This window comes from Physeter macrocephalus, chromosome 7, assembly GCF_002837175.3.
Source record: "Physeter macrocephalus isolate SW-GA chromosome 7, ASM283717v5, whole genome shotgun sequence".
Lineage (NCBI taxonomy): Eukaryota > Metazoa > Chordata > Mammalia > Artiodactyla > Physeteridae > Physeter > Physeter macrocephalus.
In genome coordinates, this window is record NC_041220.1 from 22157484 (window position 1) to 22180381 (window position 22898).

A 22898-nucleotide genomic window follows, 5' to 3' on the forward strand; every position below is an offset into this window, starting at 1 on the left:
TCCTTCGGGGCTCTGGACCCGCTGACTCTCACAGCCGCACGGCAGACGCCTCCGCGCCGCCCGCTTCCCAGCAAGAGTCGGCCCCGCGGGCGCTTCCAGGGGGCGTCCCCGTCCGCCGCTGCCCTCGGGGCTCCCGGAGCGGCGGCGGGGAAGCGGGCGCCCCGCGGGGGACGCCGGCGTCCAGGGCGCCGAACGCGCGCCCCTCGCCTGCGCCCCGCAGCGGCTCCGAGGGGCGGGTGCGGAGCTGGCTGGCGAGGCCGGGCCGGGGGCGCTAGGCCCCCGCCCCCCCGGCGTGCGGGCTTTCCCCACCCCCAGCGGCGACCCCACCTCCCGCCCCCGCGGCGTGCGCGCGTGTGTCCGTCTGTCTGTCTTCTCTCTCGACGTCAGTGGGAATTTCCAGCCAGGAAGTGAGAGAGTGAGCGAGAGAGAAAGAGAGAGAAGTGCACCAGCGAGCCGGGGCAGGAAGAGGAGGTTTCGCCACCGGAGCGGCCCGGCGACGCGCCGACAGCTTCCCCTGCCCTTCCCGTCGGTCGGGCCTCTCGCCGCCGCCCTCGGCCAGCGTCCCGCTGCCAGCCTCACTCGAGAGCCCGGGGCAGCCCAGGCCGGAGCCGCCGCGGCCGGGAAGGCGGCGACGCCGTGGTCCCGAAGCCGCGCGCCCGGCGTTCCCTCCGCCCGCGCTGCGGCCATGGCGCGGCGCTGACTGGCCCGGCGAGACCGCGCGCCCGCCCGGACCCGAGCCGACCCGCTCCGGCTCCGGCCGGCCGCCGCCTCTTCCTTCTCCGGCCCCCAGGCCCGCGCCGCCCCGGAGCGGGAGCCACAGGCGCAGGGAGGCCGAGCGCGGACCCGCCAGCAGGGTAAGCCAGACGCGGGCAAGCGGGGGCCACGCCGGCGAAGTGCGGCCCGACTCCCGCCACCCACCCGCCCCGCACCCCGTCCGGCCCCGCTTGGACTTCCTCATTCCTGCGCTAACCGCTCGGCTAGACCGGAGGAGGAGGTTGACAGTAGCGGAGAGGCGCATGGGCTCTGCGCGAGGGGGGAAAGGCACCTCCGGACTAAGCACGGGCCGGTCGGCCGGAGGGCCGCGGCTGCCCGCCCGGGCCGTTCTTTCTCCCCCGTTCCTCCGCCGGGCGGGAACGCGGAGCGGAGGGGAACTCGCGCAAACTTTTTTTTATCCTCACTTCCCCTCCCCCTGCCGGGGGCTCGGGGCTTGAGGGCTGAGGGGCGCTTGGGCGCGGAGGAGTGAGGGGAAGGTGGTTGGTGCAGTGCAGAAGCAGATTTCACCTAAGGGCGTTCCACGAAATGAAAGCAGAAGTGCATGTCAGTCCTCGGGGCTGGGAAAGCTCTCCCCAGCTCCCCAAGATTGAACCGGACAGCCTTTTTCCTGGTCTCCTACCTCCAAAAGAAGCCCCCCACTTCACACACACCCCAACACACACACACACACACACCCCAACCAGGATAGGATATGCTCACCTACTATAGGACCTGTACCTTAGTTTTCAAAAGATAAGGAGGGCCTGGTACTGATCCTACAGGGCCTGGCGTTTGAGAGCGAAATTACCCACTTAGAACACTTTTTAGACACCCTGATTATGTAAAACAGTTCAACAACGGTACCATGTGTTGTGCATGACCTCTAAACCAAAAATGATATAAACAAAGCCTATCGTGACATTTTAAAAGAATAACTTTAAAAAAATCTGAGCTTCCGTATACATTTTTGATAGAGTATAAAGTAGTCGAAATATCTTTTGCCTCTTCAGAACTTGTTGGTAGACGTGCTGTTCTGAGCAGAGAGATGACTGCAGTAGAAGGTGTATCTGGAAATGCAGGGTAGTTTAACCAATAGAGTAAATATTCAGATTATGCTCTTCTGGTGTGTAGGTTGAACAGGAATCACATTATCAGGAGTGGTGTGTAAGAATCAATGGCTACATAAAATTTCTCATTAATTTACGGTAGTAAATTAGGAAATTTGTACGAAGATTGTTTGGTTGCTTGGCTTTGATTATCAAGATTTAAGAGGTTTTCATGGAGTTTGCTAAGTAGGGTTTTTCAGCATTGCAGATAACTAAATAACTATCTGTAACTTAAAGATTTTGTTATAAAGCCCATAATCTGAGAAAATGACTGTGGTATTACTAAAACATTTAATGGCTCTGGCATAGAAATGTTCTTCTACAGACTGGTGATCTTTGGTAAACACTAAAGCTTAGGATCAAGATGTTCAGTGCTTATTTTTCTAGCAAAATACCTCAATTGAATATTCCTGAGTAGTTTAAATTGCATTCCTGTTGCTAAAACTTTAAATGGGAATCTGATTAAAATAAAGCCCTCAGCTGAAGCATGCTGTTTTCCTGATTTTAATATTGTGCTTTCTAGAGATGAATCCTTTTACTGTTTGATGCACTAAAGAAGTTATGTAAATACCTTAAAGCAGAGTATTTTTTTGAGCTTCTGAACTTGAGAAGACAGGAAATAAAAAGAGATTGATTTATCATGTAATTAAATTGCTAAAGTGAGAAGAACATATGTGGTAAATGGAAACGAGATCTCCTGAACTTACTCATCCACATTGATACCTGCAACTCCTCAAAGCCCTCTGGAGCTTATTTAGATAAAATGTCTTCCTGGGCCACAGCCTACTGGACTGAAATTCTGCTTGCCGTGAATAGAAAACCACTTCTAACCTTGTTTGAAAGACTTTTTAAAGAACTATATAATCCAATTAAGGATTGGTGGTGATTTGAAAATCTATTTGTTTTGAACTTTCAATTTTATCTTGTGTTCTGCAGTTGGCATTCACATGAACCCCATTAGTAAATACTGGAGTATACGTACAAAAATAGTTGTTCCCCTTTGTGAGCACTCTTTTGATCTTTGCACTTCCTTCTTACTTCTACCTTTTAAACAAGATCATCTGTAATGACTGACTTGCACTTGGTAAAAGCTCAATTAGTCTGAAAGAGACAGAATTTTAGATTTAGTGATCACAGTCCTCACATTTCTCGTCACGTTCCTTGGAACAAATTGACGCTAGTTGAGAAACTAATATTTATGCAGGCTGTTTTTACCACTGCTTTCAGCCTTCCAGATAATTGATGAAGTAAGTTACTACCTGGACTTTCAGGGGTTGCTCACTGTGGTAGATGGAAGGTCTTTATAAGGAATTGGCAGCCACAGGAATCTTGGACTATCATTCAATCAGCAAGCCCTTATTTTTTACCTAATTTATGAGAGGTATTCCCCTGTTCAGAAGAGGTGAAAGTTCTGGCTTCTGGGGGAAGTGGTTACTTCATAACCTTCAATTAGTTTGAACTTGGGAGAAGTAAGAACAGTAGTTGACATTTTAAAACAATAAATTTTTAAAATGATATCTGAGTTTCTGTATAGATTTTTGATAACGTAGTCAAAATATCATTTTCTTTTTCAGAACCTATTAGTAGAAGTGCTGTTCTGAGCATAGAAATGACTGCAGCAGAAAATGTATCTGGAAATGCAGAGTAGTTTAACCAATAAGGTTATGCTCTTCTAGTCTACAGATTGAACAGCAATCACATTAACAGGAGTGGATATATAAGAATCAATGGCTATGCAAAATTTCTCATTAATTTCCCTTACTTTTAGTAGGAAGGTTTTGTTTGGCTGATTGGTTTTCTGTTTATAGTAGGAATCATACAAGGTGGCATGATTGTTTTATGTTTTAAGAAGAGAAGGAGGAGGAGAAGGAACAGAATTTTCGTGCTGGGGGACACTTTTAAATGTGCTGCTCCTACATCTACATTTATGTCTGATCAAAGTTAATTGACAGCTGCTTCTTGGTGACCAGCAAACCATACTGAAGCAATTGACCCTGCTTTCTGAGAATGACTTCTCATTTGCTCTCTTGTATCTCCCCTCCCATAAGTACTGAATTCCCCTGCAGTGTTCTTGGAGGTGAGCAGGTAAATCATCAGAAGCATACATACCCCTTTGAGTTGACCTTGTCACTTAGGAGACCGTAAGGGTTTTAAAGATAGAGGCATTCATTCATCTTCAGAGAGGAAAGTTGGGACTTGTGACACAGTTTAGCAGGTCAGTTTGGCTCCTTGAGCATTTTTTTTTAATCAAAAAAGATTACTATTGGCAACCAGATAATCTGGTAGAGTTAATAGTTAGGGTAATATTACCAAGACACTTATCTTTGCAATATTTCATTAATGAGTATCCAGTGCTTCACTGTTAGATGAAGAAAAGTAGCATTCTTTTCTCAGTGATGACTTTGTTTCATACCTTTGGTCTCTGTTGTTTTAGAGAGGGTTCCTGGGTACAAATTAATATGCTTTCATATTTTCAGGTGAGGCTGGTAGACCTACCCTTGAATATCAGCTAATAGTTTAGAAAATAAGTCGTGAAATGAAATCTCATTGCTTCACTATAAAAATATTTAAACCCTAACAGTTTTACACAAAAGTGATATAAATTGTGATTTGTTAAAGAGTATAGACTCTTCAAGAGTGTAGATTATGGATGAAAATATTTGTTAAATTTACAATATTAATCATAAAAATATCATTGTATTTAAAAATTTTATATTTTAAGATTTAAAAAGAAATCAATTCATTGTTATTCTTTTATATTTTTTTGCAGTAATAGATTTAATTATCAGTAGTACAAGTTTCATCTGCTTTAATTTGTTGCCTGTTTTTGAAATTAGAATAATGAAACGGACGGCTTAATTCCCTATTACAGATTGGCTTATTACTGTTCATTTACATTTCACCATTAGGCCAAAAATCTTATAACCAGCTTTTATTCTGACCCATACTTTTGACAGATATTAATGGAGTTAATCTACAGATGATTTCTTTAAGCTGTGAAAAAAATTCTGACTGATGGAGCCTGACTGATGCTGCAAACACTGCTTTGTAATCCAAAGATTGTTAAAGCCTATCTAAATTAATCAGTCAAAAAGTAAAAACAAAATATTTTATGACATCCAGAATACAATACTTATGACCTATAAAAAAAATTGGGGGGAAAAGGTTGTAGCTGAAAAACCTCAGGAACCAGCAGGCAGTCCACAAGGTTTACTATACTTTCCACCTTTATACTTTAATGATTTTGCAACACTATAAAATCTGGGGCCTCATCACAGGAGGGTTTTGTTCGTAATTTCTTATTTGTAGCATTTGCAGAAAATTTTCCTTGGAACTCTGAATCTAACCATTTATTCTCTGTGGACACAATTTATGAAATGAAATATACCATCTACATTAGAAAAGGGTACAATGCCAACACTCCCAGGCCTGGTATCATAGCCTCAGGGAGAGTCAGAACCATTTTACTGAAAACTAACTTCAGTCCACTCAGCTTTGGACTTAATTAATTCTGGTTCTGACCCTGACCTCTCTTCAAATCACTTAACAAACACACATTCAAGTTTTAAAAATTAATTTTAAAAGTTGTTTACAAATACATATATGTATAATCATTTTTGTTGTTGCCAACAAACTGAGGAAGAAAATATATGTTTACTTATATAACAAGTACATTGTAAAACTGTCATTGTTGAAAAGTACCCTGAAAAGTGAATAGCAGCAGTGTTTGTTAGTTAGAATAATAAAATAATCCAAGTACTCTGCGTATAGCTTCCCTGTGAGAAGATTTGGAGAGAACGATAAATTTTGCTGTGTTCCATTACATAATCAGCTCAGTCTACAGCTTCTGGGCATAAACGAAAACACAGAGCTCTAATGTTGTCCCAGTCTTCACTGTGTGAGTCAAAAAATGTATGGACCATTCAAACATTTCATACTGGAAAATAAAGCTTTGGATTTTTCTTAGATTTAAGCCTTTTGATATATGAGGCTCACTAGCATTTGTACATGAGATTTTCTTTTTTTGCTAACTTGAATTAAAAAAAACCTACATAAAGTTAAGCACACCTCTACAGAGAGAGCTTAATTAACGTTAAATAAATAACTTGATTGCTATAATGAATTTTGTTTGTCAAAATAGCAGTTATTTTACAAAATTATCATTTTTATTATTCATTATTATTTATTGTGTGGTTTTACTAAACATATCACAGCATATTTCAGTGTCGGGGCATACGTATCCTTCATTTTTATCTCCAGAAATCAATTCTAATAATGTGAAGCTTGAAAAAAGAAAAATTAAAAGTGATGACAAATTCCCTAATCAATCTACCTAGTCATCGGTTCTGGGTTCAAGCCTGCAATTCATTTAAATAGTGAAAATAAATTGCTTAATTGTCCTAGAAAATATGCCTTCCAAGACAAGAATTTTAGGAATGGAGAGAATGACTATTTTTTTTTTTAGTGTTTTAACATGAATCCCTGACTTACGTTTTATTGATGTTTGAAGAACTTCTTTATCTACCAGTTCTTAACTTAGGTATAGGTTTATTTTCTAAGATATAACCATTTATTGGTGTTTGATCATTAAGGCTTGATTTATAAAGTGTATTTTTCTTTTAAATGGGGGCTAGGTGTGGTTGTGAGGTCAGAGGAAAAGAATCCCTAAAAAGTTACAGCATCTAGTATAATGCTCTCTGAATAATATAAGTACCTGTATGATTTATAAAGTTAAGGGCAATGTGGAAGGGTGGAAGGCGTATGAATGGCTGTTCATATAGAGGACATTTAAAGTAGAAAGGAAGAAACATGAAGGTAAAGAATAAAAGTTAAATTTAATGTTGAAAACTTTGGCCAAAACAAAGGATAATGAAAGCATAGATAAAGTATTAGGGGAGAGTTCTCCATAAAGTCAGATCTTGAACTTTATTTTTGACTTAAATGTGGAAAAGAAAAATAATCTAGAAAGTGAATCAGAATTCCAGAGAAAAGGATAAATTCTGTATATCATGGATGAGAAGAGGAGGGTCATAATGAAAGGATTGAGAGGTTGTCCTTGAATAGAACTGTTTTGTAGACTTTCACTGTGGCTTATCCTACTTTTGATTAATTGAAATCAATAGTCATTTTCCCCACATTCTTAAGTCAGTTGTGTTAAGCAGACCTCGGTACACTTGGGAAATTGTAAAATCAAAAGCATGGTATCTGATAACAGTTAAATGCAGTTCCTTGCTCTCTTGCTATATCATAGCATTTATTTGATATAATGTCTTTATGGTTTCTCCATGTGTTTACCTAGTTTCCCGTTTTAGACGTTTAAATTTAACAAGCACACCTTGGAAGATTTTAATACTTCCTATTTTAAAACATTGCCTTATCAGTCATTTACTATGAAGTGCTTTTTTATGATGGGCAGGGAAAGTATCCTATTTCTCTTGAAAAGTCTAACATAATAGCCAAATAGGAATTAGTCCAAGTTGAAATAGATGGATGACTGGGGAGGGGGGGCAGTTTTGCTGTACGTACTAAATATGTGTTAAACTGAAGGAGTCCATTCATTCTGCAAGCCACAGAAAACAATAATTTTATTGCTGAGGCACTTAAGTATCATTACATGGATGTCCCCGTCAGTATGCCAATATCAAATTTATCATCATTCCCACCCACCAAATTGCTCCTCCCAGCACATTTAGGGGATACAGTTGTTAGCCCACTGTGGTCCATTCAGTAGGTTTCCCATGCCAGAAATCTAGAAACCCATTCTTCATGCATACTCACTTATCTCCTCCAGTCCATCACCAAATTCTATCAGTTCAGCCTCCTCTTATCTCCAGAATTCATCCCTTCCTCATTGAATTTCTAGCTTTCATTTTTTTCATTCGCTCCTGATGCATAATCTCCTGCTTCTATTCCATCCTTCATTCCAGCATAAAAGTCAGCTTTCTAAAGTGCAGATCTGATCATATCACAATCTTTATATTTCTGAAATGTCTCCATTGTCTTTACAAGCTGGTTCCTGCACACCTCACCTCCCACCCTTGCTCCTCACCCATCCCCTATTTCTCAAGTCAGCCATATCAATTTTCAGTTCCTGTCTGCCATATTTTCTCACTTTGAATGCCTCTGCCTATGCATTCCCTGTGTGAGGAGTGTGCTCTCCTTCCTAGCCATTGTGCTGACTACTCAACCTTCAGGCATGGTGTACACATCACCATTTCTCTGTCTCTCCTCTATCCATTCTCCCTGACCTCCCCATAGAGATTTATGTGCTCCCAGTCCATGGGCTCTTGACTTCTTATGCTTTCTAGACAGAAAATATCCTGAGGGAAGGGATTTTATCTTACTTCGTATCAGCACAGCACCCAGTAAGTTTGCCAAATGAGTAAGTAAATAACTAGACAGAATATTGATAGACTGCTGTTGATTAAGCTGTGTGACTCTGGGCAAGTTAATTAACATCTCTGGGTCTCATGTTCTCTCTTAAAAAAAAAAATGAGACAGACTAAATGAACATCTCCCTCTAAAATTATTTGTTTCTTTGATATAATAGTGTTATTTGGAAGACTTCAGATTTTCTTGCCATATTGAGATAGGTCAACTTAAGGAAAATTCATGTAAGAAAGTACAAAGACAGTTCTTGATTATCAATATGATAATATGAGGAACTGTCCATTTTTGGATTATGAGTTATCATTTATGGTCCCAGTCTAGCTTCTTTCTGACGTCCAGGTGTTTCTGGGGTTGCATCTTTTCGTTATTAATTATTCTCTACCGTGAACTCATGTTCATATCTCCAAAGCAATTTAAGGCACACATGATACAGAAATTGAATATAAAATTCAGTATTTTGATGGTAAATTGCTTCAAGGTCTCACTAATTATGACTATATTTAGAGGAAGAAAATAGGGAAGTGGTAGTGGTATGAGCTGAATCCTCATCTGTCATAGCAAGAACACAATGTCTAAAATTGATCAATTAAGAGAAAAGATATAAACATAGTATTTAGGGATATGAAAAGAACCCCCAGGAAAACCAGAAAGAGAAAGTTAAGAGTGCTAAAAAGTTGATCACTCGGAAAAGCAGGATTGGAGTTGGGAGGTGGTGTGGGGAAACTTTCCTCTTTATAGAAGCTCTTCTGCTTTTGCATAGTAGGATTTTTTTTTTTAACCGTTAATTTATTTGAATACATGTTGAGTCCTTCCTATGTGCCAGGTTCTAGGCACTGGGAATACAGTGCTGAACAAGACAGAAATCCATAATTTCATGGAGCTTATTACATCATTTAATGTTTTCAGTTTAAAATATTTTCTTTTTATATTAGCCTTTTTAAAATTGAAGAATCACATAACCAAAAAAGGACACAAATCGTAAGATTATGGCTTTAATGAATTATCTCAAAGTGAACACACTTAACATTAAATAGAACGTAACCAGAGCACAAAAGCCCCCTTTCTGCCCCTTAGTCAAGATTCCTACCCTTCAATCTCATTTAAAAGGTTTCACTGATGACTTTTGGATTACGTAAATGTTGATTCCGTGACTCATATTCGTCCGCATAACAATCAAGAGTTGACTGAATGAATTCATTACTTCACGGTGCTAATAATGAGCTTTACAGGAGTAGGAACTAACTCTCCTATTGTTAAAAGCCCTAGGGGCAGCTTATTTCATATTTTCCTCACTGAACAAAATATGTAAGTGAGAATATTTTAAAAATCAAATTTTTACATTAATTTGTCATTTATGAGTTTGAGTAGATATTTTGTTTATTGCCGAGTAGTTAAGATCAGTGACAAAGAAACATGGGAGAAAGAAGTATTCGCATTAGACCTTATCAGACATAGAAGAGAGGGTGGTTCACCTTTTTTCCTGCTCACTTTATTTTGGGTTGGCCAAAAGGTTCATTCGTTTTTTTCTGTAAGATGGCTCTAGTAGCACTTAGTTGTCTTTAGCTTCATTTGAAACAATTTTGTTAGATTGTATGGGACAGCTGTCATATCAGCGTGCATGTACAAAAAGATCAAAATTGGTGAATTTTTTTTTTATATATAAATTTATTTATTTGTTTTTGGCTGCATTGGGTCTTCGTTGCTGCGCGCGGGCTTCTCATTGTGGTGGCTTCTCTTGTTGTGGAGCACAGGCTCTAGAACACAGGCTCAGCAGTTGTGGCGCACGGGCTTAGTTGCTCCGCGGCATGTGGGATCTTCCTGGCCCAGGGATTGAACCAGTGTCCACTGCATTGGCAGGCGGATTCTTAACCACTGCGCCTCCAGGGAAGCCCAAAATTGGTGAATTTTTGTGTAGTCATTTTAATATTGAAGATGGAAAGAAAAAAGCAACATTTTCAGCCTGTTATGCTTTATTATTTCAAGAAAGGTAAAAACGCAATTGAAACAAAAAAAAGATTTGTGCAGTATATGAGAAGGTGCTGTGACCGATCGAACATGTCAAAAGTGGTTTGCGAAGTTTCGTGCTGTAGATTTCTTGCTGGACAGTGTGCTCTGTGGTCGGGTAGACCAGTTGAAGTTGATAGCGATCAAATCGAGACATTAACTGAGAACAATCAACGTTATACCACGCGGAAGATAGCCGACCTACTCAAAATATCCAAATCAAGTCTTGAAAATCATTTGCACCAGCTTGGTTATGTTAATCGCTTTGATGTTTGGGTTCCACGTAAGTTAAGCAGAAAAAAACCTCTTGACCATATTTCCGCCTGCGATTCTCTTCTTAAACGTAATGAAAACGTTCCATTTTTAAAACAAATTGTGACGGGCGATGACAAGTGGATACTGTACAATATTGTGGAATGGAAGAGGTCGTGGGGCAAGTGAAATGGACACCACCAACCACACCAAAGGCCGGTCTTCACCCAGAGAAGGTGATGTTGTGTATATGGTGGGATTGGAAGGGAGTCCTCTATTATGAGCTCCTTCTGGAAAACCAAACGATTAATTCCAACAAGTACTGCTCCCAATTAGACCAACTGAAAGCAGCACTTGACAAAAAGCATCTGGAATTAGTCAACAGAAAACGCATAATCTTCCATCAGGATAACGCAAGACCTCATATTTCTTTGATGACCAGGCAAAAACTGTTACAGCTTGGCTGGGAAGTTCTGATTCATCCGTCGTATTCACCAGACATTACACCTTCGGATTTCCATTTATTTCGTTCTTTACAAAATTCTCTTAATGGAAAAAATTTCAATTCCCTGGAAGACTGTAAAAGGCACTGGATCAGTTCTTTGCTCAAAAGGAGAAAAAGTTTTGGGAAGATGGAATTATGAAGCTGCCTGAAAAATGGCAGAAGATAGTGGAACAAAAGGGTGAATATACATTGCTCGGTAAAGTTCTTGGTGCAAATGAAAAATGTGTCTTTTATTTTTACTTAAAAACCGAAGGCACTTTTTGGCCAACCCAATACATTGACATCTGCATATATTGAAGGGTTTACCTATAGGCGTGGTCATTGTGAAAAGGCCTTCATATCTAGATTAAGGACTGAACGGTCCTCTGTATAAGGCCTAATTTTGATGCTTGCAAATTATTATTTATGTGTGTGTGTAATCGGAAGCTTCTTGTGATTCTTTCTTCAAGGAAACCATTTTCTCCCTCCAGGCCAGTTGTCACCACATACATAGAACCAAGTATTGCTGGTCCACATGATGAATCCTTTTCTCTTAAAACATAAAGGATATATTTTTATTGATATTGTAGAATTAGTAAAAATGAAAATCCATACTAAAGTCATCATATTCAGATTTAAGAGAATGTGATCAGTTTCTCTATGTTTGATCAAAAGAATATTAATCTCTTGGGAAACCCCTGGCTGTCCAGTAGTTAGGGCTCCGCGCTTCCATTGCAAGGGGCACGGGTTCGATCCCTGGTGGGGGAACTAAGATCCTGCGTGCCACGCAGCATGGCCAAAAAAAAAAAAAAGGAATATTAATCTCTAATTCATAATCCACGAGGTCTCCTCCTCCTCAATCTGAAAATACAAATACTCCAAATTGGTCCTCAAGACAAAGGTCAGACATGAAATTAAAATTTGGTCATACTCTATTTTTTTATTACAACTTAATTTTTTTAGAGCAGTTTAAGGTTCACAGCAAAATTGAGGGTAAAGTACAGAGATTTACCGTATACTCCCTGCCCCACACATGCATAGTCTCCTCCGTTATCAGGGTTCCCCGACCACAACAGTGTGTTTGTTGCAATGAATGAACCGACATTGACACATCATAATCACCCAAAATCCAGAGTTTACACTGCAGTTCATTCTTGGTGGTGTGCATTCTGTGGGTTTAGACAAATGTATAATTACATGTATCCATCGTTATGGTTATCATACAAGAGTATATTTAACTGCCTTATAAAGCCTCTGTGCTGTGCCTATTCATACAGCCTCCCCCACCATCATACTCTAGTTTTAGGGAGGAAGAAATCTGTAGAAGTAGAAATGTGGAAGCAAAAAGTTCAGAACAAGGTCCAGTAAGTCAAATCCCTTTTGAATGTCACCTTAGTGAAAGACCTCAAACTTTGAGTAGGTGTACTGAATTGGTTTTTATATGGAAATGGAAGGCAGCAATCTCCCACGAGTGACATCAGTTCTAACATGTAAGCGTTTAGCTAATTTACTATAAATCTTTAGAGAACTTCTCTAGATATACAAATTTATGTTCACCAGATTTTATCCTACTGTAGTGTAAACAAAAAGAAATGTTACTTAGAATGGAATCTGCCATTTGATATACATGACAATTATAATATGGTTAGAAAATGTTCAAAATATTTTTTCATCCTATAAATTTCAGTCATCTGTGATTAAGAAAACACCATAGGCAAAGATTTGTTTCTTATAGAAAGCATTAGACTGCATTCTAATCACTTCTCTTAAAAAATCCTTGTCCCCCATGGTTACGATGGACAAGGTACAGCAAGAATTTAGATGCTTCTTTCATACAGGGTAATGAAGTTATATTTACTATGTTTATTGATTCTAAGAGACACACACCCAGTTTAACACCTGACTTAATCATATATGTTTGAGGATTTTCTAGGTATCTTTCTAGTCTTGGTTTTTAATTTCATTGTGTTTGGATAATATATTTTATATGTTTTCACTTCTTTGAAATTTATTGAGACTTGTTTTGTGGTCCAGCATATAGTCTATCTTGGTGAATGTTCCATGTGCACTTGAAAAGAATGTGTAGTCTGCAGTCATTGGTGGAATGTTCTGTATATGCACTTAGGTTAATTTGGTTGATGGTGTTGTTCCTTAATTTTCTATGAAAATTACTGATGGTCTCTTGATTTGCTTTTATCAGTTACGGAGAGAAGTGTTAAAAATCTTAACTATAATTGTGGATAGTTCTGCCACTTTTTACTTCATGCATCTTGAAGCTCTGTTAATATGTACATACACATTATGATCATTATTTCTGCATGATGATTTGGCCCTTCATTCTTATGAAATGTTCCTCTTTGTTCCTGGTAATCGTTCTTCTCTTGAAGTCTACTGTATATGATATTTTAGTATAGCCTGCTTTCTTATATTTAGTATTTCCATGGTGTAACTGGTGTAACTTTCCATCTTTATACTTTCCGACTGTCTCAGTCTTTAATATTAAAGTGTAATTCTTATGAAAAGCATATACCTGAGGCTTACTTTTGTGTCCAGCCTGAACATCTCTACTTTTTTATGGGTGACTTTAGTTTATTTCTGTTTAATGTAATTATTGATATGGTTGGGTTTAAGCCTCCTATCTTGGTAATTGTTATCCATTTTTGCCCTCTGTTCTTTATTCATTTTTTCCTCCTTTCCTGCCATCTTTTGAGTAAACCAAGTTTACTTTTTAAATTCCATTTTATGTCCTTCATAGGCTGTTTTTTTAAGTGGTTGCTTTAGGGATTATAATATGCATCCTTGAGTCTACCATGAATTAATACCATAACATGTCATATATAATGTAAGAATTTGATAGTGTTTTACTTCCATTTGTTCTCTTCCCTTCCTCTGTGTTGTTATTGTTATACAGTTTACTTCTGCATAGGTTATAAACCCCAAAATTTATTGTAATGTTTCTCTTGAATAACAAACAAGAAAAATGTCTTATACTTACCCACATATTCATCACCTCTGGTGTTCCTTATTCTTTCCTGTAGGTCCAAGTTTCTATAGTACCATTTCCCTTCAACACGGAGAACTTTCTTTAACATATCTTTTAGCAGATCTGCTGACTACACATTCTGTCAGCTCTTGTCTATTTGAAAAATGTCAATTTCACTTTTTTAAAGGATATTTTTGCTGAATATAGAATTGTTCACGGATTCGGTTTTTTTCCTTTCAGCAGTTTCATCATTGTTTCTGATGAGAAGTCAGCCATCATACTTATCATTGTTTCCCCTTGTCCCTGGATGCTTTTAGGATTTTTTTTTTCTTATCGTTAGTTTTTCACAGTATGGCTGTAATATGACTAACTGTGGTTTTATTTGTGTTTATCCAACATGGGGTTCTTTGAGATTCTTGGGTCATGGGTTGATTTTTTTTGTTTTTAATCAAGTTTGGAAAATTCTCCACCATTATTTCTTCAAATAGTTTTTCTCTCTTCTCTCTCTGGGATTCGAAATTATACATATGTAAGACCACTTCATGTTGTCTCATAAGTCACTGAAGGTGTCTTAATTTCTTTCTGCCTTTTTTCTCTGTGCTTCACTTGAATAGTTTTTATTGGCCATTATTCAAGTTTATTGATCCTTTCTTCTACATTGCTCAATATGTTAATAAGTACACCTAGTGAAATTTCATTTCAGTCTAGAATTTTCCATTGGTTATTTTTCTTTTTTACTAGGTTTCATTTCTCTGCTGAGATCTCCTATCTGTTTATCCATTATTTCCATATTTCCTTTTACATTCTTGAACATATTACTATTGGCAGTTTTAAAGGCATTGGCTGCTAATTTCATCATTTGTGTCAAATTTTTTCTTCTGAGTCATATTTTCCTACTTCTTTGCATGTTTTGTCATTTTTTGTTGTACATTGTGAATACCCCATTGTAGAGAGTATGGATCTTTGTTTTCTGATAAAAACTGTTGAATTTTGTTGTAACGGGCAATAAATTTATTGGTGGATCGCCTGGTTTTAAGATGGGTTTAGAGTAGCCCTTATTCTAGGGTATATGCTTTACTCCCATTGCATGGTCTTCTGAGGTCACAACTGAATGTTAAGATTGTTAAGTGATGTCTCTTCACCCTAGATGATTAGAACTTCAGTGTCTCTCAGAAGTTCCAGGAACTTCTGGAGTCTCAATTCAGCTTATCATTGTTCCCCCTTGTCCCTGGATTTGGATCCCCAGCAGCTATTTTCTAGTAGGCTTTGCAGAATCTTGTCCTGCACTAACACAGTTTCATATTTGGCCAATGCCCAGAAGTGACCCCTATGGAGATTTATGAGCCTCTTTCCCTGTGTATCTCTCCTTTCTGATACTCTCCCCTGTGAGATTGCTGCTCTCCATTTGGGCTCTACGTCCTTGTGTCATAGTTTGGAACGTGCCCTCAGTCAAAAAGTGAATTTGGAACACACCTCAAGTATTTCCATTCTCTTATGGTATACAGCCTTATACTGTCTTTTGTCCAGTGTCTTAAATTATTGCTTCAAGTATTTTGTATAGCTTTATATTTGAGTATGGCAGTGGGGCAAGTTCAATAATTGTTACTGTCATGACTGAAACCAAAAGTCCACATTTGGACAAATCTGGAATTGCACTGTTTCCTACCATTAATGCAAAGGTAATTTTTTAAAAGTACTTATTTACTAATTTGGCAGTTCAAAGAAGTAAAACTCTATTTTTAGGCATCTATATCCAGTTAAAAAGATGATAAATATATAAAGTTAAATTGCTGTAGAACAGTATGTTGAGTGTGCAGTCATCAATACACAGAAGTATTATAGCCCTTATGTGGACTATAAAGCTGTAGGTCACAGAGGAAATATAGGGTTTCTTGGCAAATGTTGGATTTCAGTAGAAGCTTGAGGACTGGGTAATATTTAAGTAGGAAAGATGGCATTTTAGGATGCAGGGCATACTGTGAACAAATATACAAGATGCAAATGAGCAAGGCATTTTTGAATGATCAGTCTGCCTGTTGTAGAAGGTTTTGGTTAGGATGTAGTATTAGGACATAGTGGAAAGCCCTCAACCTCTCAGCGTATTATATGATAAGCATCACCTATTAAGCATTAAGAGCCTATTAAGGTGATGCTTATAGTATAATATGGTGAATGGCTGAGGGCTTTCGACTTTGTCTTGTAAGTAATGTGGCAATAATGTGAAAGAGGCTTAAGGAAGAAGAAACACCACAGTAAAGGAGAACAGTATGGAGGCTATTATTGTTATTCAGAGGTAAGGCAGTGAATGTTTAACTAGGGTGTAACAGTGAAAGGAAAGTGCAAAGGAGGGGCAGATACAAGAAATAATACAAAGAAAAAATCAGCAGAAATTGATTATTGACTTGGATGGGTGTGAAATAAGCAGAGGGAAAAGGAGAAAAAGTTGACTGAATTTTTGGCTCTGAGTACATGAGAGAATGATATATTGGCAAAACCTGGAAAGTCAGGAATGGGGCGGGACCCACTGCCATAGGAATGATGAATTTGGTGTTAGATAGTAGGGAGTTGAAAGGATTAAAAACATTATTGTTTTATAATGGTATCACTGCTTAAAGCTAGCAGCAATTTATTAATATTTATATTTTGAAGGTTTTAACAGTACTAATTTTATTTCTGTTTATACCATGGTGGTTTTGCCTCTTGTCCTTGTTTCTTTTGTTCAGCTGGAAATTGAATAGGCCATTAAAGTAAAAATGAGTACAAAGGGTGTTCTAAATACGACCCTAACAAAGAAAGTGTAATTATTGAATCACCAAGATATCTAACCCATGCCCCACATACCTGCCATTTCCCATGACACTTACCGTGTTGCATTGTTTTTGCCTGTCTTCCTACTTACTAAACTGTTGCATTAGTTAGCTTTTGCTACATAAAAAATCACCACAAAGCTAACTAAGAAACAAACGTTTGTTATTTCTCCCAGTTTGGAAGGCTATCTAGGTCATCTGGTCTCGCCTGGCTCTGGGGATCTCTGAAGTCTTTTGGCTGCTCAGCTGGTGCTGTGTGGTCCAGGGGACCCTCAGCTAGGACTTCCCCTCACTGTTCCCATGTGGCCTCTCATCCTCCAGTGGGCTGACCCAGGCTTATTCACATGGCAGCTGTGTTCCGAGAGAACAGAATGGTTGGTCATTGCAAGGCCTCTTGAAGTCTGCATTTAAAACTCACCCTTCTATCTCACTCTGTTGGTCAGAGTAAGTTACAGCCCTGCCGAGATTCAAGGGATGGAGAAATAGATCTTTCCTCTTGTCAGGTGGAGTTGCAAAGAATTTTTGGCCATTGCTTTCCGTCTACCACAACTGTTAGTTAGCTCTGTGAGTACAGGTACTGCTTCACTCTTGTGTACTTCGGTATCTTTGGTAACTGACACATAGTAGTTTCAATATTTTTTTAATGAATGACTAAATTAATGAAAGCATTCAAGGAGCATTTCAATATACCTTAATTTTAAATATGTACTACGTACTTTTATCATACCCTTAGTGAGTGTGGTGTTTTCTATGGGCAGCTTTCAGAGAGAATCTCTTTATTCTCTTTCTATCCTTTGAACTTGATCAATGGAGACATTTAAAACAAAACAAAACAGAAAGCAACTACCACTTGCATTAACGTTGTTTTGTATTTTTAACTTCACATTTGATTGTCTCAGGAAGAGCTCCCTTAAGTTTTGTGTATTGTCACAGTGCTGTTCTGCTTTTCAGGCTATGCTATGGGTAGACTACCTCCAGCCTGAACATTCAGGAGACCTAGAGCAAAGATGCTGTATGAAAGTTGTGAGTTCAGAAGGAAAATCAGTTCTGCCTCTTAGGCAAGTGATATTCGAATCGTAGTCCGTGGGGTCAGAGTAGCCAGCATTACTCTTATCAACTTGAGCGAATGGTTTCTTCTCTCTAAACCTCAGTGTTCTCAGGCTTATTGTGAGAATTAACGGAAATATGTGAAGCGCTATCTCTAATTCCTTACTCATGGGAGGTAGTCAGTGAAGTTTAGTTCTTTCTCCATGTGAACCAGCATACTATCATGACACGATGGCATGCATCTAGGTTTCTCATCCTTGGCACTATTGATATTTGGGGTCGGATATTTCTTTATTGTGAGGGGCCATCCTGTGCATTATAGGATGTTTAGCAGCATTTCTGATCTCTACGCACTAGATGCCAGTAGGACCACCTGCCAGTTGTGACAGATGAAAATGTCTCCAGACATTGCCAAATGTCCCTGGAGGCAAAATGCAAACATTTTATTCAGCAGTGATAAGGATTAGGATGGGGAGGGAATGTGGCAGTGTATCAGTAAATGTGTAGGATGGGAAAGAAATAAAAATGCTTGATTCTTCTCAGAGTGCCTAAACTTTTACTGCCTATTATTCCCGTAATTTATTATAAACATAATGTTTACTGTGCTACCTAATAAAGCGGCTAACATTTGCTATGTATCACTAACTGTGCTAGTAAGCTTTGCATGCCGTAATAGTTGAATGTTGTTAGATTGGTATTCCATTGTAAACAGGGACCTTATCTTATACCAGCTCCAAGCACAATGCATTTGTACTTATTAGGTAGCTATTCTACATGTTAATTGGTCATATTGTACCCAACTCAAAAAATAGGGAGCTGAAAATGGATGGAGGAGTGGAAAAACATAGAAAATGAGTTTATACAAATCTAAACATGGTAGGACACATATTCATTCTTTTTCAAAAACTTTAAAAAATCAGCTATTCTGCGAAAAGTAACTAAACTCACCATTAACTTTTCTTTCATCATCACTAAGTCAATATATCATCAGAAAGATGTAAATAAATAGCCACTTTAACGTTAAATTTTTTCTATTTATTACGAAGAGGATTCCAGTAGTGCTTAGATGTTTTGGTTTTTTGGTTTTTTTTTTTTTTTGCGGTACGCAGGCCTCTCACTGTTGTGGCCTCTCCCGTTGCGGAGCACAGGCTCCGGACGTGCAGGCTCAGCGGCCGTGGCTCACGGGCCCAGCCGTTCCACGGCATGTGGGATCTTCCCGGACCGGGGCACGAACCCACGTCCCCTGCATCGGCAGGCGGACTCTCAGCCACTGTGCCACCAGGGAAGCCCACTTAGAAGTTTTTGATTCATTCATACTTTATGTTTTCTTCACTGTATATCATTAATCGTTAAAGATGTCAGAGTTAAACTTTAAATTCAGGACAGGGTTTGATTTTCTCTTTTTTTCTATTAAAAAATATATTTCCAATTACATAATTAAGTTAGAAAATTAAAACATAGGAATTTATAACTTAGGGAGTAAAAGTCCCCATGTGAACTATATATGGATGTGAATTATTATTTTTAGCAGTTACATAACATATAACTGTATGAATGTAGCATAATTATAATTAAACAATCTCCTATCAAAGGACTTTTAGACTGTTTGCAGTTTTTTGCTGCAGTGAATATTCGTGTACTTATCTGTTTGCACACTTGCTCATGTAATTCTTTAGTACAGATTCCTGGAAGTGAAATTGCAGAGTCAATAGACACTCTTTATTTGAATGTTTCATATTATATGTAGTACACATATAATGTTTCACATATGTAGTGCATAAGCCTTACAGAATGTTTCCTCCAAAAAATTCCTCTGTGGAAAGAAACTCCAGTATATTCTTTCTCTTTATTAATTTATTATCCAACAGAGAGATGGTAAAAAGTCACTCTTTTTCTTGTAATTTTATCCAAGATGAGGTACTAAAATTACACCTAAGTGATGTCTGTTGTGGCTGAAAATAAACTTGAAAATGGAGACACTTTATCTCTCTGATTCCCAACTCTATCCTCTAGATGGCACCTAAAATTCTGTTTTTCAAGCTGCAGATCGTGACCCATTAGTGGCTCATGAAATCATTTTAATGGATTTTAATGGTTGTTGTTTTTATAAATGAAATCTAATAGAATATATTTTCTTACAGTGGGCCCTAGTCAAAAAGTGTGAATATATCTGATCCTAGAAAATTTCCCCAGTTACAAGGAGGGGAGTGCCACCAATTCTACCCTTAATTGTCCAACCCTGTGGCCTTGGTTTTGCTGCCCTCACTAAGAACTACTTATGCTGGCCTTTGGTGTCAGTGGTGGAATTGTCACAGACCTATGGAAAATAATCCATTAGGCGTTTCACGCAGAACTCATCATATATTCAGAACTTAGCCAGTTACAACATTATGCCTTTCATGTGAGAAATACAAACAATTCACTCAGGGAGATATTTTAGTTATTGCTAGCTAGCTGTATTTTCTATTTCCCTTTCCATGGTGTGAAAATTTTTCTGGAAGCCTCACTGTTGTGGGAGAGAGATGCAGAGCTTAGGCCCATCTTCTCACCAGTCAACCCAGTGTCTCCCTTTCTGTTTCAAGGTCCTTCCTCAGAAGCACAGAACTGTGTGTAAAGGGAGAGTGAGGGGAAGGGCTGGGGGGAGCAAGGGGGCAATAGAGGCTTTCCCTTGTCTTTCCTAATCCTTCAGTTTCAAAGGCGTAGTTGGTATTTCAAAATTTTGAAATAAAACCTGCTCTTAGAATTAATGCAAATATTCCTGTGATTCATCCTTTCCAAATAATTCTTGGTTTCGTTTGACATTTTATTTTTAAATCATGAATTAACATTGACATCACTCTTAACGTACTGTTACCTCAGCTCTTCACAGTGAAGTCTCTGTCTTACAAAAGCAGTAAAAGTTCATATTTTAACTGTCACCCAGTATCTCTTGGGCTGCTGTTAGGCTTTTTAAACTATGATCTTTTGGCACTCATTCGTGCATAAATCATGGGGAGGATATTGGAGGGAGGACTGTATTTAATTTGGTGTTTTGTCCTGTGCTTATGATTTAGAGATCTTCATTGAGATTTGCTGTACAGTGGTGATCATGATAACCCTGCATCAGTTCTAATAAAGTAGATTTAGTTGAGTCTTTAAAATTAGGGTCAGGGCCACCTTACATTAAATCAAAGGTCAGGAAACCATCCACAGGTTTAAATATATACATAAAATCAGTGTAATAGAGGTTCTGAACAGGTTCTTTCAGTTTAACAAGTCAGCATTCTCCCTTTGCCTTTAGACTGTGGGCTAAGATTGAGAGGATTCAAATGATCAACCCACATTAAAGGCAAAAAAAAAAAATGGTCTTAATATTTTTCTTGGAAGCTTGGGCTTCTGTGTTGTTCTAAGAATAAGAATTTTTCACATGGAATGTTGTAACTGGTGTTAACACTGTATTTCAGTGTAACACTATTTACTGGTATCCTTTATATAAGTGAAAATTATGCTAATGATTCTTTAATATGGATATATACTTAAGTCTGTATAAAAATCCAAGTTTACAGAAAGAGTTATGATTTAGGTGATTTGTTCTTTGAATAGGTATTTGTTAGCTAACTAACATATTCCGAGCACAACAAAATTCTATTCCTTTCAAAGGTCCATCCCCTATCAGAGTCTCTCATTTGCAGATGAGGAAACAGAGGCCACAGTGGGTTAGGTATATATCCAAAGTCACACACCCAGCAGTGGAAGAACTCTTGAATTTCTAATGATTTAATTCTTCTTCACTAAAAGGTCTGTTTTCCTTTTTTTTTTAAGCTGTTTGTCTTAACTACAGCTGTTTGTAAATCTTCAATCACTAGTTTCTTGTTTTAGACAAATATTTTCTTGCAAATCTGCATTCTTGTTCTGTAGAACTCAGAGCCGCTCTTTTCCCTTTTGTTGAAATTCAGCACTACTCTGCATTCCACTAGGAACCCTCCATGCTCTTTCCCTCCTCCCCAGTCACAGAGGGCACTAGCAGGAGAGGATTTCATTGGGAACTGGAATCCTCTTTGGAGGACTTCGGAATGTTAAATGATATATTCATTAGAGTGAGGGCTAAACTGTTCTAACAAAGAGACCCAACAGTACACCCGGTTAAAGAACACAGTCTCTGATTTCTTTCTCACATCACCATCAGTCTTAGCTGCCGTTCATCATCATGTAAGTGCCAGGTCTTCTCCATGCCTTGGTTTTAATCCAGTGGGACAGAGAAGAAACAAAAACACGGAGGAAGGATGTTAAGGGCCTTAAGCCCAGACCTGGAAATGGCACACAATAAATAGTTCTGACATTCCACTGGCAAGCGTTTCTTCAAATGACCATCCCTAACTGCACAGGAGTGTGGGTGGGGTATACTCTGGCTGAGTGTGTTTCCAGCTACAACTCTATTACTGTGGAAGAGGGGAGAACAGATTTTGGTGGACAGCTAACACTTTGGGATAGGCCCAGTCTCAAGTGCTGTTGAATGCTTTATAGACTTCATGAGAAGAAAAGAAAGAGAAAAATTGGCTTCAAATGTTTCAGCTCTGTTTTTTTTTTAATCTTCTAATTTTTCGGGCAATATGTCTAAACTTTGATCTAAGTAAATTTAACTAAAATTGTCCTATACATATTTAAAATAATGATAAGGATATTTCTTAAGTAAATCCAAAATGATATGTGATTTTAGATACTGTTTTTATCTGGTCATGTGGCTCTTAATGTTTGTCAAGGCCTCTGGGTAACAGAAGATTGCTAGGGCCTGTGATGTTTTAATATCTGGCTGGGGTTGAGTAAATCTGAGACTGTAGCCTGGATAATAAGGGCTCTTATTTTTGTGCCTTTTGCTTGCATGTTTAATGTTACAGTGTTTCTGGACCACTCTGACAGAGGAAGTGGCCTGCAGCAGCGGAGTGCTCTAGGGGACAGAGCACGGCACACTGCAGCCGTCCTACCGTGTGCTATGCAAAGCACTGATCAGGCCCTCTCACAGCAAAATGACCCCCTCTGAGCTTCTCAACTCAAGTGGCATGTAGAATGTGGGGAGATAGTTCTAGGACTATCAC

At 38.8% G+C, this 22898-nt stretch overlaps 1 protein-coding gene across 3 annotated transcripts in view; it reads left to right on the forward strand.

Annotated features, from left to right (window-relative positions):
* Positions 1-700: 700 nt before the first annotated feature.
* The window catches only part of NFKB1 (nuclear factor kappa B subunit 1), a 123324-nt gene continuing 101126 nt past the window's right edge, over positions 701-22898 (forward strand). The window contains exon 1 of one of the 3 annotated variants that reach the window (XM_024126593.2): positions 701-854. The gene's annotated coding sequence lies outside the window, so the exon portion shown is untranslated. The remainder of the gene's footprint in view (positions 855-22898) is intronic. The other 2 variants (XR_008617761.1, XM_024126594.3) reach the window with 2 other exon arrangements.